Below are 6000 nucleotides of genomic sequence, written 5' to 3'. Positions count from 1 at the left end.
TTTCTTTAATTTCTAAATTATTAGTGACTATGTGGAGTATTTCTTTAATGTCCTAAGTCATTAGGACATTACAAATTTTTATAGTACTTCTAACATTTTTTAAGCCATTTTTTAAATTATTTTGTATAGAATAAAATATTTTTTTTGTGGTATAATTTAAATAAATTTATTAAAAAATATTCATGATAATTTTTTAATAAAATTATTTAAATTATATGGTGAGATATTACATGATTCGAATTACGCATGGGGAAGTTCGAATCACTCTTATTCAAATTATATGGTGAGCAATTCGAATTCTATACAATACTCTTCTACCCATTGTTGATAGCTCATGAATATTTTTTAATAAATTTATTTAAATTATACCACAAAAAAATATTTTATTCTATGCAAAATAATTTAAAAAATGGCTTAAATATGTTAGAAGTACTATAAAAATTTGTAATGTCCTAATGACTTAGGACATTAAAGAAATACTCCACATAGTCACTAATAATTTAGAAATTAAAGAAAAAATATTTTTATCATGTATTTACCTAAATCACTAGAATATTACAAACTTTTATAGTACTCATAACATTTTTTAAGCCATTTTTTAAAATTATTTTGTATGGAATAAAATATTTTCTTTCATTTCTAAATTATTATTGACTATGTAGAATATTTTATTTAAAATTTGAGTACATGCATGTAGTTACCTAAGTTATTAGAACATTACAAATTTTTATAGTACTCCTAACATTTTTTAAGCCATTTTTTTAAATTGTTTTGCATAGAATAAAAAAATTTTTGTAGTATAATTTAAAAAATTTATTAAAAAATATTCGTGAGCTATTAAAAATGGACAGAAAAGTATTGTATGGAATTCGAATTAATAGCTCATTAATATTTTAAAGAAGTTTCGTAATTAAATATTTTGTTAGCTTTTTTTAACGTATGAAATAAAATATATATTTTTTTAATTTTTAAATTATTAATTTTTTAAATAAATTTTTAAATTATTAATTTTTTTAATAAATTTTTAATAAAATATTTTTAATAAATTATTAATTTTTTAACAGCATAATTCGAATTATACCATGAATTACTGTGTGTGTAATTCGAACCAAGCTGGTTCGAATTAATGTGTGCGTGTGTTTGTATATAATTTGAACCAAGCTGATTCGAATTAATTAGTGTGTGCGTGTGTTTGTGTATAATTCGAACCCAATTGGTTCGAATGATATAAAAATGGAGTTCGAATTTAACTGGTTCAAACTATATATAAACGTATATTGGTGGATTCATGAAACAATTTTCGTTTTGCCTCATTCGTGTAAAATTTTACTCCCTTGACTTATTATTGTGATTTGCCCTTTAATTTGTTCTAAAAATTAGGTGAGACGTAAGCAGGCTGGTGGGAAATGTTACCATCATATATAATAAATTAGGATGTGTTTTATTTCTAAATTGGTTCTATATATCTTTTGTCCTTCTGAAACGAAGGCATGGCCAAAATTAGCATCTCTCACCATTAGATTGTTAGGTAAGTTGCGTAAACTCCAATTAGTGGATGTAAAATCATAACTATGCATAGTTGTTGTTCAAGATTCAAGTAATTAACATACGAATAGGATATTCCACTAAATGCAGTATATTTCATTATTCGTGAAAAAGAAAATAACCTATTATCACTCCCGATCGGCTAGTACGTACCTTGAATCCTTGATTATTATCATGAATACGTATTTGTCACAAGATACACAGTCCATGTAACTCCAGTATTTAACGACATGCAGAACTCATCTGTCATCCATGATAATAAATTATACTTATCTTTTTGTGGGATGAAAATATTTTTGAATAAATTATTAGTGTAATTACTTATATAAAATTATTTTTATTTAAAATATTATTTTTATATAAAGATATTTTTATACGAATGAATATTAATTATTATATTTTTTGTTGTCTTTTATATTATTATTATTATTACACTACAAAAAAAACACCCATTCAAGTATACTTGAAAAGTGTAGCCAAAAGTGAAAAAAAATAATGCCTTAGGCTACGGCTACGCTTTTTGGGCTACGGCTACGCTTTTTGAAGTGATTCCTATTCGGCCATTGCCTATTCTCAAAGGCTACGCTTTTCTGCACCAAGGGCTACGCTTTTGGCATTTGGGAATAGGGTACACTTTTCAAGTGATGCTGTTCAGGACCAAAGGCTACGCTTTTCAGCTTCCAATTTTGTCAGAATAGGCTACGCTTTTCAATGCTACTGCATCACCAGTAAAGCGTAGCCACATTGTATACCATGGCTACTTTTTATAAATGTAGCCTTAGGTACCTCATTTTTTTTATATACTATAGCTACTGTATATAAGTGTAGGCTTAGGTTTTGTTTTTTATTTTCTATATATATATATATATATATATATCTAATAATTATTAATACAACATAATAGTTAATAATATGATTACATTTATAATAATTCTGTATTTTTATTTAAATGAGTTGAGTATTATAAAATAAAAATAAATACATAAATATACTTATAATACACTTATAATAATTATAATTATAAATTCCTGGTAAGAGAAGTGGCGAATTACTACAAAGTTACGAGCTTCAAGAAATTCAAAGAAATAATACACTTATAATAAATTACAAATAAGTATGTTCTTCTATTATCATAGAAATATTATCATGTTAAGGACATTTGTGTGTGTGGGGGGGGGGGGGGACTATAAGCCAACTTGTTCAACTGTTGAGTTACTAACTTCAGTCAGCTCTTGGTCAGGGCTTCTCGCCAATAGATACTTCCAGTCTTGCATCATTGTTGTCAGCTAGTTCAGCTTCAAAATCTGCATCAAATGCAACTGACAGAGGTGATTTCAAATTTAGAATGATATATTGAAATTGATATCATAAAGCAAAAGATAGATAACCAGGTAAATCAATTATACAGCAAAATAATTAAGTTTTGTACCTGAACCATAGAGAGACAGCAGCTTTAGCTCCTTTAGGTAAAAATTTATAATCCTAGGATTTAAGAGCCACAACCCTGTTAAGTGCAGTGCAGCCAGACGAATTGTATGAGGACTCTTTGTTCCTTCCTTAAGAAGATTTTGAACAAACTGTTTGCCAAGCATTAAAACTAATAGTCACTAGTTTCATGAAATAACATAGCAGAAGATCAGAAAGCTTGTTGAAGAGAATACAAACCCATTTCAGGGGTCCAGGTGCATTGCCTATTTGGTGCATTATTTCATCATTAAAAACACAGGATGCAAAACAGATGACAAAAGAGCATCAATGGAAGAAAGTCTTCTCTTGTTGCAGCTTATATGCAGTATCCAAGAGGAACGGAACAAATTTCATATCAACTGATAAAAGATAGAAAGTCATTAGATCAGTGAACACTGCTTGTGAGATGCAGAGAAAATAAGCTCGCAATAAAAATACGTGTCACTCCAATAAGCCATTATGAAGCAGAAATTGTGTGCTTTCATGCCGGTTAAAAAACAAAACAAAACCAAGTTCAAAGTAATGCAATAAAACACAACATGTCACATTTATCAGCCACATATATGCAAGGCCCTATGGGCAATCAAGCATATATGCAAGGATTGTAAGGAATTCTACATTTGGCATGGTGATTGTTAATTAACTTATATTTCAATGCAAGTTGATGTTCTTATCATTCAATAGCAATGTTCAATATTTTACTAAGACGGCATCAGATTACATGGCTACACACATTGGCCATCTAAGATAAAAACCAGGAGATATGCCATCAATATAATATAAACAACATGAGTGTCATCCTCATGCATCCTTCATGCCTTCAGTGACATGCTCATGCATCATTCATGCCTTCAATTTCAAGCCAAAAGACTTTTGCATGAGGAGTCTATGCGAGATACGCATCTGCTTAGGCTTTAAGAAAAGTCAGTTCTTGATATCCTTGAAATCCTCACACAAGCTAAGACTTTGAGTTCCATGAGATCCCAAACCACACAAATGAAAAGGCAGTGTGAAAAAAGGGGAAAATAGTGGGAAAAAACACAAAAACAGAAAGAGGAAAACAAAAAATACAATAACTGGAAATCTCACAAACCAGTCGCGGCTATCATCGGGGAAAATCTCACAGCAGAAATAAAAAATGGTAATAACAACAAGGTGGTCTACAAGACTTGCAAGCGAAAAGCCAAAAACATCGATATACAATCCACTTTGGTTACATATAATGCACACAAACAATCATATATACAACAGGCTTAGTTGGACCAAATAAATACAAAATAGAAGAATCTATTGCCAATATCTGACCTGCGATAGTGTCGCGCAGTTACGATCAGCAGTGGCAATGATTAGCACCTGACATGTTACGTAAGTGAATAAGTGTGAGTATCAAAATTGTTTAAGGTGGGAGTTAATGTCAAAAATAAAAACCAGACAAATTGATAAACATAAGGACATATTCTATTCTTTATCAGAAGGTAAGATAAACATAAAAAATCACTAATCTAACAATACTCATTAATCTGTTAAACCCATATTTCACAAATGGATGCAGGTCCACCAGATGAGTAAGAATTGACTGTGAGAGAGAGTAATCCAGCCGGCGAATGAGTAGCGGAAGGTGGATCAGATTGGAGAAAAGATTCAGGAGAAGATAGAGGGACAATGAATGGCATTACAATGGTGGTTGAAGGATTTGGTGCCACAGTAGCAGCTAGACCTGCTGGTGCAACAGGTTCAGGAACAAGGACAGCATGACCAACCCGCTTGTTGCTTTTATGAGTAGATCCAAAACACCAATATAGGCTCTACCAGCTTCCCCAATCTGCAGTTAGTGAAGAAACAATTCTAAATCAAATGTAGAAGCAGGACCAAAACATTAACATGAAACAATACAAACTAACTAACCAATCAAGGAAACCAAGATATAGAAATTGGCGTAAATCCTCACCTGAAGGAGTTTAGTAATGCTCCTCCGCCTACTCCCAAGTCCCAATCCGATCAGGCCATTGCCGCCACCTCCGCTGCCCCACTTCACTGCACCATTCCTCTGCTAAATTACAGTCTCCTCCTTCCCCTCAAACCCACTAGGCTACACTGAGAATAAGGACCAATTATTTTGCATAAACATTTGCAGGTGAATAGTAAGTTAAAAATTAAAATTTTTACAATTAACCAAAAATTCAGTTTTAAAATTATTTTTTAACCAAAAGGGTACCAAAAATTTTCAATCAATCCTACTTGAAAGACACAAGATTCTGCAAAATCACTATTTTTCAAACACAACATAATGATCAGAGAAATTAAAGCTGTATACTTACATTTTTCAGCGAGAGCTTGTTGGGCAGTCCCTTGCAAAAGCCCAAAATACCCATAGTTGTTAGCTTCCACCACCGCCTCTGCCGTTGTACCTACCACCACAGCTATAGCAAGCACCATCACCACCGCCTCCTCCTCCTCTGTATCCACCACCACGTGCAATAACCGCGACCACCACTGCCATAGCTCTTGAATGGCTCTCACAAAAAGCTTTCCCTACAAAAATTTAAATTCAAAATAAGCATGATTACAAGAAAGGCATCAAGCTGATATCCATTTACATAGAATCAACTTCATAATTCACAATGCATTACAATTTCTAAGAGTTGCATCAAAACCGAAGTTCATATTCTTTCTACAAAAGCACCGCAAACAGAAGTCTTTTATGAAAAATAGCACAACTCAAATTTTATTATTTTTCTTACAACAATTATATTAAATCAAATGTAGTAGAAACACACCAGACAAGAAGAAACACCAGGCCATTCAGGATACAAATGAATACAAAAGTGCATTTCCATCCAGGATTGGTGTAAATAGAAGCTGCAAAATGAATATTAATTTTAATAACAAAAAGATAAAGCACCAAACCATGTTTTTAATTAATGCATGAAAATCAGTTCAATAGTTCATAGCGCCAGAAGTAAAGATAAGATATCCACGTTTTCTTTT

The sequence above is a fragment of the Arachis hypogaea genome, chromosome 20 (genome assembly GCF_003086295.3).
Source record: "Arachis hypogaea cultivar Tifrunner chromosome 20, arahy.Tifrunner.gnm2.J5K5, whole genome shotgun sequence".
Classification (NCBI taxonomy): domain Eukaryota; kingdom Viridiplantae; phylum Streptophyta; class Magnoliopsida; order Fabales; family Fabaceae; genus Arachis; species Arachis hypogaea.
The sequence above is the reverse complement of the archived record's forward strand: the minus strand, read 5'-3'. Positions refer to the sequence as shown.